General features: G+C 47.5%; 1 protein-coding gene across 1 annotated transcript in view; it reads right to left on the bottom strand.

The window, feature by feature from the left end:
* The window catches only part of LOC147527053 (Ig heavy chain Mem5-like), a 31,687-nt gene that overhangs the window by 10,247 nt on the left and 7,054 nt on the right, over positions 1 to 14,386 (bottom strand). The gene's annotated exons all lie outside the window — the stretch shown is intronic.

Genomic DNA, 14,386 nt, shown 5'->3' with positions numbered 1-14,386 from the left:
AACATCTTTGTCAGCAACACGGACAGTGGGATTGAGTGGACTGTCAGCAAGTTTGCTGATGACACCAAGATGTGTGGGTGTGGTCGACATGCTGGAGGGAAGGGATGCCATCCAGAGTGACCTTGACAGGCTTGAAAGCTGGGCCTGTGTGAACCTCATGAAGTTCGACAAGGCCAAGTGCAAGGTCCTGCATGTGAGTTGGGGCAATCCCAAGCGCAAGTACAGACTGGGTGGTGAACGGATTGAGAGCAGCCCTTCAGGAGAAGGACTTGGGGGTGCTGGTTGATGAGAAAATAAACATGAGCCGGCAATGTGCACTGGCAGCCCAGAAAGCCAACCATATCCTGGACTGCATCCAAAGAAGTGTGACCAGCAGGTTGAGAGAGGTGATTCTGCTCCTCTACTCTGCTCTCATGAGACCCCTCCTGCAGTACTGCATTCAGCTCTGGAGTCCCCCAGCACAAGAAGGTCATGAAGCTGTTGGAGTGAGTTCACAAGAGGGCCATGAAGATGATCTGAGGGCTGAAGCACCTCTCCTAGGAAGACAAGCTGAGAGAGTTGGGGTTGTTCAGTCTGGAGAAGACAAGTCTCTGGGAAGACCTTCTAGCAGCCTTCCATTATGTGAAGGGAGTCTACAAGGAGAGGTACTTTCTACAAGGGTATATGGTGACAGGACAAGGGGCAATGGATTTAAACTGAAAGAGGGCAGATTTAGATCAGATAGAAGGAAGAAATTTTTTACAACGAGGGTGATGAGGCACTGGAACAGGTTGCCCAGAGAAGTTGTGACTGCTCCATCTCTGGAAGTGTTCAAGGCCAGGTTGGATGAGGCTTTGAGCAACCTGGTGTAATGGGGGGAGTCCCTGCCCATGGCAGGGGGGTTGGAACTACATGATCTTTGAGGTCCCTTCCAATGCAAACCATTCTATGATTCTATGATTCCATGAATAAAGTAATAAATGGGGGATACAAAGGAACTACATGTGATGTGAAGTCCTCGTTCTGATGTCTAGTAGCTGGGAGATTACTAATGGGAAATATCCTTTCTAGTCTTCTGTTCCTGTTCATGCATCTCCTTCTGGCTGCTGTTGGATATGAAATTAAAAGTATCTTTTTTCTTCCCAAAAAACTATGAACAAATCTTACCTCCTCTGTGCTCTGAGACAAGAGAACATAATGCTAAGCTTAAATGGAAACATCTAAATATAGTAGGTTAATCCTCACTTGCTCAACTTGAGCAGACAATCAGATGTCTAAAATGACATGCAAGATCCAAGATCTGATGTTGTATGTTGGGGAAACTGGTCTTGCATAGAACAGTCTTTCTGCTGAGTCGTTCTGGGAATCAAATTTGGGTATGTGCATACAGTTGCCTGAGAAAAAAGAGACTACGTAAGGCACCATGTTTACACTTTCAAGAGAAGTCAGTGAGTGAGACAGTTTGTGTGCAGTGGTTCAGCCTTTTTCAATCACTGTGGTACGTAGTTGACACAGTGGTAGACAGTTCTACAAAAACATTTACTTTTTTCAGTGCCAGGTGATGTCTCCTCTTTCAAGTCCTTTGAACAGATGGATTTTGTTTTCCTCTTCCTCAACACTTCTGAACAATTTAACACTGTTCCAGAAAGGTTGCTAGACACTAAAAAGACATTATCAGCATTGGGGTTTTTTTTTAGTAGATAGGGTAGTATTAATCTCTTACTAAAATATTGCCCATATTAATCAAAAGGAATACTGTTTCTTTTGAGTTGTTAGAGCTGTTCTCACTTAAAGGATCCAGTTACTGGTTTGACTTTTAACAAACACCAAGAGATTCAGGGTGAAACATTTTAAAGAATATCTGGGGATCAGCTGCCCCAGTTTTACTCATTTTCAATTTAGTTTCATTCTATGTTTCCTAACTCTTTCTGGACCTTCAGGTATTTATGTTCTCAAAGCCTATTTTCATGCCAAAATAAAAAATCAGTCCATGTTTATTAATTGTTCAAAAGTTATTTTGGTCTAGCTGATGGTGGTTTAATGGACTCTGTTTGCCTTGATGCGCTAAAGTTGCTTATTTACTCAGGTATTTGATTTTTACTATATCTTCTTTGAGTGCCATTTAAAATATTAAGGGTCTTTGGAGTTTTTTCCTGACTATATGCACTTTTTTTTTCTCAGTTTCTTCAATCTTGTGAACTAGATGATTTGACCAGTGAGTTGGCTATGCTTTGGACTTTTGATTTATTTATATGTGCCTTTAGGTGAGCTTGACAGTGGGAAACATCTAGTTATGGTTGATTAAAGTTGGCATTTAGTTTTATTTTTATCTTACTTTAATGATTTGGTTAAAGGTTACCTAGAATTGTGGAACTGTTTCTGAATCCTCAAATCCAGTTCTAAGACACAAAAAAGAACTAGCATTATTTCATCCTGGTCACAAATCTGCATGGTTCCACGCTGTATTACTCAATATGTTTATTTGCATGATTGTTGTTACCAAGTACAAAGGTGTATTTCTCATTTTTAATCACTGTTTTTAATACCAGCGTGTCATGGTTTGATGGGGGGGGAGGTTCTGGTGGCAGGACCTGGCCACCGGATTGGACTCCCATCCCCCTCGAGGTTTGATCCAATCGGTGCCTCTGCGAATTGCCCTATTTACACTGGGACAAAGGAACCGGAAAGGTGTGTGCCTTTGCCCGGGAGCAAGAAGAGGGGAGGAGGGCACTGCCCCCGCTCCCCGGCTCCCGGCCTGGAGGTGGCCCGCGCCAGGCCGGCACCACCCCCTGAGGATGGCCGTGGCGGAGCCACTTGGGGAACTCGGGGAGAGTCCCACTCCTGGGGTGCCCACCGGGCCGAGTTCACCCAGAGAGGACTGAGATCCGAGAGAAACGGCCACACCAACACCAGGTCAGTGAAGATGGGATGGGATAAGGTGTGCTGGAGCTGAGTTTCCCCTGCAACTGGTGGTGAGATGGCAGGCGGCCCCCCTTGCAGCCATGGCGGTCTCGGTGGAGCAGAGACCCATTTGTGGCCCATGGAGAGCCCATGTCGGAGAAGAGATGCCTGAGCCTGAGGACAGTACGCATCTAGAGTCCATGGGACAACCACCGTCGGTGGGGAGGTGTTTTGTTTAGAGGAGATGCCTGAGCCTGAGGACAGTCATGAAGCATAGGCACAGGTAGAGACACATTTAGAGTCTATATGATGACCCACACCGGAGCAAGTGGCAACAACTCCCTAAGAATCTGAGATTGTGGTAAAGCCCACACTGGGGCGATCCGATGGGGAAGGATTGCATCCTGCAGGTAGGACTCATGCTGGAGAAGTTCGTGGATTTTCCTCCTGAGTAGGGGATCCACTGGGGCAAGGGAAAAATGGTGTAAGGACTCCTCCTCCTTTAAGAGAGGAGCAGCAGTAACAGCACGGAATGAACTGACCTGCACTCCCCCACTCCCTGCCCCCCTGCGCCGCTGGGGGGAGGAGGTAGAGCCGGGAAGAAAAGGAAAGGGGGGTGGAGAGGTGTTGTTTTTAAGATATGGCCTTGTTCTCTTCTTATCCTTTTAAGTAACTGGTTTTGCTTGTCTTTATTCTTTCAAGTAACTGTTAATAAATTGTTTTGCTTTAAGAAAGCCGAGTCTGTTTTGCCCGGGACCATGGTCGGTGGGTGCTCCCTCTGTTCTTGTCTCGACCCTCAGTCTTTTTATTATATTTTTTTCTCCTCTTCACTTTACTGGAGTGAGAGAGCGGCTGTGTGGAGTTTAGTTGCCGGATCGGACTAAACCACGACACAGTGCTGCTATGATTTCCATTGTTAACATGGGCGTGGTCATCTGCTGTTCCCTTTTTAGTGTCAATTTGTTTTCTCCTCCTATTGCCTCACTCCTCCAGGACAATTGTTGAGTTGGCTGATGAGATACTTTCAATCTCTTGAACTGTCGAGAGGACAATGAGGACGAGCTCAAAGTACCTCCTGTGACAAACCTGGGTACTTACAGGTGCCTTTCCCACACCCTTCGCTTGCTGCCAAATCTTCCCAGAGCAGTGACACCGCACCCTGCTTGTCACCGAGATCTCAGATGCAGTTAAACAGCCTTTTTCCATTTGAGTGGCCACAGAAACACACCTGTCTTCACAGCCTCCCAAAAGCCACATGTTTGATTTTTTTCAATATAAAAGTTGAGTTCCACCTTTGTTTTTTCTTTCTCTGTCCTGGTGCATCCCCTCCAAAAAATTGCAAGAGTTGCTCCAGTACTGCCAGTGACATGTTAGAAGAATGTTTTAAGCTATATGTGTTCCACAAAGTGATGCTGAACACCTCTCCCCAAGTTCTACTTCAGAGGAAATGAGAAAAGAGAAAGTCCCCCTTTCCTCTAGAAAAGTGTACTAGGCAGATGAAGATATGTTTTGGAGGAGAACTAGCAGATGGTCTGTGCATGCATGGCTGGTTGAATTCCTTCATCCCTTGCAGAAAGGTCTGCCTTGTTTTTTTCCCGAAGAAACTATACTGGCCCTTCCAGCATAATTCTTGATTCCCCAAAAACCTCCATTTGTATTTTAACACAATTTCGTTTTTTTTGGGAACGTCGCAGTCTGAGTCTAGCTCCCAGCATGTCCACTTGATTTCATCCCACATTTATAAGAGGCTGTGTCCATGGCTTTTATTAGCAAGAAAAGCTGGTTCTGGGGTACATCTGTCAAGAAGATGACTTTTCTTTTAAAGGATGCAGTGGGCATTATGTTCTTCTGTAGACAGAACCATCCCATTCAACCTTTCTTCCAAAACGGAAATATTACTGGTCATGAATTCCCTGGAGACACTATAGGCGATCTTAGGAAACTAGATATTTAACACCAAACAGTAAGTCACAACTTTCACTACGGAGAGGACAGCTAAAAGCAGTCATTTAAAAAGAGATCTATAATATCTGCTGGGGAAGTTCCCGAGCCACTAACACCTACAAGAAAGGAGGGTGGTAACAGAAGAGATAAAGTAGCATTTGCTTTGTATTTATAGGTTTTGCAAGACATCTGGCATTGGCCTGACAGGTAGTCTACTATGTTGAACGGCTTTTAGATTAATCCACTGCAGCAATTGTTCCATAGGGCCTTCTGTGGTAATCGGGGCAAAGTTTGGGGATAACTGACCTCACACGTACCTGTAGCTTTTGTACAGGAAGCCTAGGGCAATGTGTGCATGCACACATGCGTATGCATACGTTTGCATATGGAGACATATGCAAATACACTTCCATGAAAATCTTCACTTCCAAATAAAGAAATGAACGGTCAGTTCTCAGAATAAGAACATGTGTGTTTATTCACATGGAGCCAAAGCTAGGAGAGTGGAGAATAAATTTTTCATCGAATCCTGGGAAAAATTATCTCAGCAGCACAGTTCCTGGTGCAGTGTCACTGTCTTCTCAGATACCTTTAATTGACTATTGTTATATGCTGCTGCAACATTACTCTGAAACTCTCTGAACAATATGAAGTATCTACATAGAACTGAGTTCTGCATTTCCATATTAAAAAGAAATAATTAATTGGACCACTCGGTGGATAAGGAATTGGCTGGATGGTCGCACTCAAAGAGTTTTGGTCAATGGTTCAATGTCCACGTGGAGGCCTGTGACAAGTGGTGTTCCTCAGGGGTCAGTATTGGGGCCAGTACTATTTAACATCTTTGTCAGTGACATGGACAGTGGGGTCGAGTGCACCCTCAGCAAGTTGGCAGATGACACCAAGCTGTCTGGTGTTGTGGACACGCTGGAGGGAAGGGATGCCATCCAGAGGGACCTTGACAGGCTGGAGAGGTGAGACGGCAATGTTCTCTGGCAGCCCAGAAAGCCAACTGTACCCTGGGCTGCATCAAAAGCAGTGTGGGCAGCAGGTCGAGGGAAGTGATTCTGCCCCTCTACTCAGCTCTCGTGAGACCCCACCTAGAATACTGTGTTCAGCTCTGGAGTCCCCAACATAAGAAGGACATGGAGCTACTGGAGCAAGTTCAGAGGAGGGCCACGAAGATGATCCGAGGGCTGGAGCACCTCTGCTATGAAGACAGGCTGAGAGAGTTGGGGCTGTTCAGCCTGGAGAAGAGAAGGCTCCGGGGTGATCTTATTGCAGCTTTCCAGTACCTAAAGGAGGCCTACAGGAAAGATGGAGAGGGACTTTTTACAAGGGCATGTAGTGATACAACAAGGGGCAATGGATTTAAACTGAAAGAGGGCAGATTTAGATTAGATAGAAGGAAGAAATTTTTCACTCAGAAGGTGGTGAGGCACTGGACCGGGTTGCCCAGAGAAGTTGTGGATGCCCCATCCCTGGAAGGATTCAAGGCCAGGTTGGATGAGGCTTTGGGCAACCTGGTGTAGTGGAGGATTTCTCTGCCCATGGCAGGGGGGTTGAAACTAGATGATCTTTAAGGTCCCTTCCAACCCGAACCATTCTATGATTCTACGATTCTAATTTCTTCAATGCTTGTTGTGCTTCTTCCAAAAAAACCCACACTCTTTCTGCCTATGGGAGAGACTGAGAGGGAAGAAGGTAACTGCCTGTTCATGTTTTTGTGTGTGCTTGTCACAAAATCTGATGATGCTTCTGCAGTACCTTTCTGCCCCTTTCAGGGAAATACAGCCCAGACTAGTCTTGAGAGGCCTTCTGGCAGCCAACCACAAAAGATATGGCCGGATTTAACCCCCTCCTTCCAGTTCTGCCCTGGCCCTGCCTGTGTTTCAAACACTGGGCCCTTTTCCAGCTCTCTGCTGCTGCAGAAATAGGTGGCCGTGTCTGCAGCTGATGGCGAGAGCACTTCCAGGGAGAGCTGGTTCCTGGAGGGGTCTGCAGAGCTGGTGACTCTGGTCTGGAAGGATGAAGCAACGTGCTGGAGTCCCGTGAAAGGATACTGCAAGGCCAAATGCTGCAGGTCTCTGCCAGGAGTCTGATGAATCCAGTCCCAAGCATAGCTGCTATCAGCGATGGATACACCAGAGATGTGGCAGGTAAGTGTGAGAGACTCTGAGACCTTTCCCACCATGGGCCCTGAGGCCTCTGTCTGCACCTGAGAAAGGGCACCTGCAACCCCAGAGACAAGGATGAACCAGGAATGAGAAGTCAAGCAATTGCTTCAACTACTGCACCAATTCCCTGGGCTTCTGCTTGTGATCACAAGCTCTTGCTCCTGTTATAGTCTCAGATCTGGAAGAGATGCACACAAAAATTAACAAACAACTCAAAATGTGACCATGTGAAAAAGGAAGACATACTGGCTAGAAAGTAGCTTTGCTTTCCAATGCAGAGTCCTAGACTCCTCCTCTGTCCAGGACGATAAACCATGGAATTCTTTCAAGCAGATCTCTGATGAGCCCAGATTCTGCTCAACCTGAAGTCCAGCGCTTCTGTCCCACCAGCAGACATCTGGCATGTTTCAAGTACTCTATGAGAACCAGAGCCAGTGAACATGAAGCTTCCTCCAGTTGTCTGAAAAAGGCCTCATCTAATTCTTGTTCCTGATCAGGTGATCTGTAGTAATCACCCACCACAGTGTCACCCATGCTAATCTGCCCTCTAATCCTGACACGTATGCCATCAGCTGGCTCATCATACAACCCAAAGCAGAACCCCATGCATTCCAGCTGTTCTCTCACAGAAAGGGCAATTTGTCCCCCCCGCCTTCCCAGCCTGGCTTTCCTAAACAGCCTGGCTCCATCCACCACAGTACTCCTGTAAGCTACCTCACCATTTCTCCATGATCCCATAGATCTGCAACCAGGCTGTAGAGATAAAACTGGGCCATATTGGAGAGGAGCCCAGGCAACGTGCACTAACCTGCACTTCACCATATAGCCTCTGAAGTTCCCAGAATAGAAACATAGAATCATAGAACAGCCCTGGTTAGAAGGGATGTCAAAACATCATCTGGTCCAATCTTTCATACAAAAGAGCTTATCTCGCACCCGTTCCGTTTGCATGTTGAAAACCTCTAGTGATGGGATTTCTACCGCAGCCCTGGGGAGGTTGTTCCAGTGAATGATTGTTCTCACTGTAAAAAGTTTCTTTCTTATATCAAGATGAACCTCTCCCACTGCAACTTGGACCTGTTGTCCCTTTTCTTCTCCATGTGCCTTGTTGTGAAGGGGGAGTCTCTGTCATCTTTATAGCTGCCCTTTAAACTCTGGAATACTGGGATGAGGTTCCCTCTAAGCCTTCTCCTCTCCAGAGAGAAAAGACCAAACTCCTTCAGTCTTTCCTCACAGGGCAGGTTCTCCAGCCTTTTGATCATCTTCCTGGCCCTTCTTTGGACACTCTCTGCTCTGTCCATTTCTGACTCAAGGGGTGGTGAGCAATTACACTGTGCATCACATGTTTGTATATATTATTATCATTGTACGTCTATATATTAATATATTAGTAGTAGTAGTATTAAATTTTTCTTATCCCAACCCACGGGTATCTTTCCCTTTTCTCCTTTAATTCCCTTCCCCATCCCCAGGGAGTGGGGGAGGGTGAGTGAGCAGCTATGTGGAGTTTAGTTGCTGGCCTAAACCACAACATCATGCCAGACTTCCTACCAAGTTTCTGTGATCTTATGATATCATAAATCTCAGACTGGGCAGAGCTTCAGTTCCCCCTTTGTTGCCCAGACTATGTGCGTTAGTATACATGCGCTTGAGGTGGCTGAACTTCAGATTTCTGAATTTGGAATGGGTTGGAAAGCATTCCTCACTACTCTTGTAGATGTGCTCATCCACTCTGTTCCTTTTTGAAGATGCAGGTGTCACAGTTTTGGACACTGATCATCAAGTTTACTAGTTTAAAGCACAATTCACTGAGTCAGCCAATCTGCTAGTGAAGATTCTCCTGCCTCTTCTGGATAGGTAGATCTCATCTCTCCCCCAGAGGCTGTATTCATTGAAGAATATCATCACAGAAACCAAAGCCCTGGAAAGACATCAGAAAAAAAGACCGCCTTAGCACCTGTCCCTTTCACTTACGCCTCCATGGACCCTGAAGCCCTGCCAGGTTGTCATGGGTTAGGTTGAAACCCCCCCACACAGCCGGTCACTCCCCCTCCCCCAGCCCCAGGGATGAGGGAGAGAAGTAAAGGAGAAACGGGAAACCCGTGGGTTGAGATAAGAACAATTTAATACAGATGATTTAATACACAGAGTAGGTGCTCACCACCCCCTCGTATGCGAAGCCCGTCTCGTCCTGAAGCTGCAATCCCGGACGAACGCGAGGCCCCGAAATAGAGAGGGGCAGAGAGAGAGAGAGAGAGAGCACTCCGAGAGTGGGAGTGCTGGGAGAGAGAGAAAAAGAAAGAAAAACAATAGAGCAAAAGCGCAGCAAGTGCGAAAGAGCAAAAGCGGCAAAAGAGCCAAAGCGCAAAAGCCCTTCTGTCCGGCTGCCCCTCACTTTTATACTGGGCATGACGCTGCATGATATGGAATACTGATTGGCCAGTTTGGCCTCAATCTTAAGTTCCACCACAAATCACAAGGGGAATCGTGTTCCCCTTGTCCCAACCATGCTCCCCCCTTATCCCGCCGTGCTTCTGCACTCCGGCACACTGAAAAGTCCTTGGAGTTTCACGTCCAACCACAAACATCAACTTGCTATCAGCATTCTTCTCAGAGCGAGCCTCTGAGTAAAACCAAAACACGGAGCTCTTCTGGCTGCTAAAAAGAAGAGCTAACCCGGTCCCAGCTAAAACCAGGACACAGGTTTTGTATTACTGTGTCATTGGTGCCCACAAGGAAAGAAGTATGGGATAGGGGTGTGTTTTTTACCAGTGGTGACAGTCTTTCTGAGACTGGCTCGTGACAAGCAGTGAACTTCCCTTGATGGTATATCAGGCCAGCAGACAGATGCCTCAGTGCCTCTCAGCAGAGAGTCACCCACTACCACTACTCAATGCTATCTTTGATAGCTTTTAGTAGGTGCTGCTGGTGCCATTTCTCCCTCTGAATCTGGGTCATTGGTATTGTGCTCTGCCATAGATTCATATCTGTCACTGGTTCGTACTTTGGAGGAAGGGGAGTAAAGTGATATCCTCTTCCCATGGGTCACCAGAGACCATGGCACCTCTTTTTCAAACGTGCCATCTTTGCAGTTCCTTGATATGTTGTTCCAAGGCCATCTGGCCAGTGACTGCTGCAGTAAGGAAGAATAAGCCATTTTCACTCCAATTTCACTCCATTTTCACTCACTAAGGAGCTGAATAAGAGCTTATGGATCAGGATTAAAAGAAAGGCAGAGAAAGCTGACACAGTAGTGGGAGTCTGCTACAGGCCACCTGACCAGGAAGACTGAGTGGATGAGGCCCCCTACAGACAGGTAGGAGCAGCCTCATGTTCACAAGCCCTGGTCCTCATAGGGGACTTAAATCACTTCGATATCTGCTGGAGGGACAACACAGCAGGGCAGAAGCAATCAAACAGGTTCCTAGAACACATTGACGCTAACTTCCTTCTCCAAGTGGTAGAGGAAACAACAAGGAGAGATGCTTTGCTGGACCTTATTCACACCAATGAAGAAGGGCTGGTGGGGAACGTGGCACTCAAGGACAACCTTGACTACAGTGATCATGAAATGGTGGAATTCAAGATTCTTAGGGAACCAAAGAGGGTGCACAGTAAGCTCACCACCCTGGATTTCAGGAGAGCAGACTTTGGCCTCTTCAGGGATGTCCTCGGTAGAGTACAATGGGATGAAGCCCTGGAGGGAAGAGGGGCCCAAGAAAGCTGGTTAATATTCAAGGATCACCTCCTCCAAGCTCAGCAGCAGTGCATCCCAACAAAGAGGAAGTCAGGCAGGAACACGAGGAGGCCTGCATAGATGAACAAGGAGCTCCTGAACCAAGTCAAACACAAAAAGGAATCCTACAGAGGGTGGACGCAGGGACAGGTAGCCTGGGAGGAATAGAGAGAAATTGTTTGAGCAACCAGAGATCAGGTTAGAAAAGCTAAAGCCCTGATAGAGTTAAATCTGGCCAGGGACATCAAGGACAACAAGAAAAACTTCTATAGATATGTCAGTGATAAAAAGAGAACTAGGGAAAATGTAGGCCCTCTACAGAAGGAAACGGGAGACCTGGCTACCCAGGATATGGAGAAGGCTGAGGTTCTCAATGACTTCTTTGCCTCAGTCTTCACTGGCAAGAGCTCCAGCTGCACGGCCCAAGTCACAGAAGGCAAAGGCAGGGACTGGGAGAATGAAGAACCGCCCACTGTAGGAGAAGACCAGGTTCGAGACCATTTAAAGAACCTGAAAGTGGACAAGTCCATGGGACCTGATGAGATGCATCCGCGGGTCCTGAGGGAAATGGCGGATGAAGTTGCTAAGCTGCTATCCATCATATTTGAGAAGCCATGGCAATCTGGTGCAGTTCCCACAGACTAGAAAAGGAGAAACATAGCCTCCATTGTTAAAAGAGAAAAAAAGAAGAGCCGGGGAATTACAGGCCAGTCAGTCTCACCTCTGTGCCCAGCAAGATCATGGAGTAGATCCTCCTGGCAGCTATGCTAAGGCACATAGAAAATAATGGAGTGATTGGTGACAGCCAACATGGCTTCAGTAAGGGCAAATCCTGCCTGACTAATTTGGTGGCCTTCTATGAAGGAGTAACAGCATTGATGGATAAGGGAAGAGCAACCGACAATGTCTACCTGGACTTGTTCAAAGCATTTGACACTGTCCCACATGACATCCTTGTCTCTAAACTGGAAAGACATGGTTTTAATGGATGGACCACTCGGCGGCTAAGGAATCGTCTGGATGGTCACACTCAAAGAGTTGTGGTCAACAGCTCAGTGTCCAAGTGGAGGCATGTGACGAGTGGTGTTCCTCAGGGGTCAGTACTGGGGCCGGTGCTGTTAAACATCTTTGTCAGTGACATGGACAGTGGGGTCGAGTGCATCCTCAGCAAGTTTGCTGATGACACCAAGCTGTGTGGTGTTGTGGACACGCTGGAGGGAAGGGATGCCATCCAGAGGGACCTGGGCAGGCTGGAGAGGTGGGCCTATGAGAACCTCACGAAGTTCAACAAGGCCAAGTGCGAGGTCCTGCACATGGGTCAAGGCAATCCCAAGCACAAGTACAGGCTGGGCAGAGAATGGATTGAGAGCAGCCCTGAGGAAAAGGACTTGGGAGTGCTGGTGGATGAGAAGCTCAACATGAGCTGGCAATGTGCACTGGCAGCGCAGAAAGCAAATTGTATCCTGGGCTGGATGACGATACACACACACTAGTATCCTTCCCAAGGACCACACATATCAAGACATCCTCAGTTAAGAAGAAAAGGCGGGTGATTGTTTTAGGAGACTCCCTTTTGAGGGGTGTGGAGGGCCAGATTTGTAGACCTGACCCTTTACATAGGGAGGTCTGCTCCCTTCCTGGGGCAACAATTAGGGATGTGATAAAAAAACTCCCGTCTATAGTCAGGCCCACGGGTTACTATCCCCTTCTCATTTTCCAAGTTGGTATTGATGACTTTAGGAAAAGAAACATCCGGACTATTAAGAGGGATCTCAGGGTTTTGGGAAGAATGTTGAAGGGATCGGGGGCCCAAGTAATATTCTCTTCTATCATACCGACTTCGGAACATGACATGGGATGGAAAACAAAGATCAAGGATTTAAATAATTGGCTACATAAGTGGTGTGAGGAAGAAAACCTAGGGTTCTTTAACCACGGGCTGACCTCAAGGCCAGACCTTCTATCCAGGGATGGGGTGGGTTTGTCTCCATGGGGGAAAAGGCTTCTTGCTGCAGAACTAGCTGGGATTGTTAATAGGGCTTTAAACTAGATGTGAAGGGGATGGGGGGCATTGCCAGACTTGGAGGAATAACAGCCGAGGACGGCCCTCCAGTGTCTGACGAGAGGAGTGTAGGCAGGTACCTTCGGCCTGCCACCTCAGTGGTAGTAGGGGGTGATTTGTGTAGTCAGGGGCAACACACAAGTTGCCCAGAGGTAAAAGAAAATCCCAAAAATAACGGCTCAGGAAATAAAGCTTCCCCCCCTAGGGGTGCGGTGGGGTCGAGAGCCAAACTTACGTGCTTCTATACGAACGCACGCAGTATGGGCAATAAACAAGAGGAACTGGAAGCCCTTGTTATCCGGGTAAACTATGACATAGTTGCCATCGTGTAATTGGATGGCTCATGTAATTGGAGCGCTACCATGGATGGCTACAAGCTCTTCAGGAGGGACAGGAGAGGTAGGAGAGGTGGCGGGGTTGCCCTTTATGTAAGGGAAGGTCTAAACTGCTTGGAGTTTAATGTTGGGGATGACTTGGTGGGTGAAAATCCAAGGGGAGCCTATGAAGGCGGATATTGTAGTGGGAATCTGCTACAGGCCGCCCTATCAGGACGGCGAGGCTGATGAACTATTCTTTAAACAACTGGGGGAAGTCTCACGCTCACCAGCCCGTGTCCTTGTGGGTGACTTTAACCTACCTGATGTCTGCTGGAAGTATAACACGGCAGTCAGGAAACAGTCTAGGCGATTCCTGCAGTGTGGAGGACAACATCCTATCACAACTGGTCAGTGAACTGACTAGAGAAGGTGCTCCCCTAGACCTGCTGTTTGTGAACAGAGAAGGTCTTGTGGGAGATGTGAAGGTTGGAGGACGCCTGGGGCATAGTGACCACGAGATAATAGAATTCTCAATTCTAGGGGAAGTTAGGAGGGGGAACACTAAAACGGCCAAGCTGGACTTTGGGAGAGCTGACTTTGGGCTGTTTAGAAGTCTGATTAATAAAGTCCAATGGGAGACAGCTCTCAAGGGTAAGGGGGCGCAGGAGGGCTGGTTACTCCTCAGAAAGGAAATTCTGGAGGCACAGGAGCGAGCTGTCCCTATGTGCCGGAAATCGAGCTGCCGGGGTAGAAAACCAGCTTGGATGACAAAGGAGATTTGGGAACATCTCAAAAGAAAAAGGGAAGTTTATAAGTCTTGGAAAAATGGGCAGGCATCCAGGAATCAATACAGGGAGGAAGTTAGGACATGTAGGGAGATAATCAGGGGGGCAAAAGCCCAACTGGAACTTAGACAAGCCTGCTCCGTAAAGGACAACAAGAAGCCCTTCTATAAATACATTAATAACAAAAGGAGGGCTAAAGATCACCTCCAGCCCCTACTGGACACAGGGGGTACGTTAGTCACTAGGTATGAGGACAAGGCTGAGGTCCTTAATGCCTTCTTTGCCTCAGTCTTTAATAACAAGGTCAGCAGTTCCCAGGTGAGCTGGCCTATGGTGTCTGAGAGCAGGGAGGGAGAGCAGATCGAAGCTCCTGTGATCCAAGAGGAACGGGTCAAGGATCTGCTTCATCAGCTGGATGCCCACAAGTCTATGGGGCCTGATGGTATCCACCCGAGAGCCCTGAGAGAGCTGGCGGATGTCATTGC

Source organism: Tauraco erythrolophus, chromosome 25 (genome assembly GCF_009769465.1).
Source record: "Tauraco erythrolophus isolate bTauEry1 chromosome 25, bTauEry1.pri, whole genome shotgun sequence".
Lineage (NCBI taxonomy): Eukaryota > Metazoa > Chordata > Aves > Musophagiformes > Musophagidae > Tauraco > Tauraco erythrolophus.
Note: the sequence above shows the minus strand (reverse complement) of the source record. Positions and strands in the feature narration are given on the sequence as shown.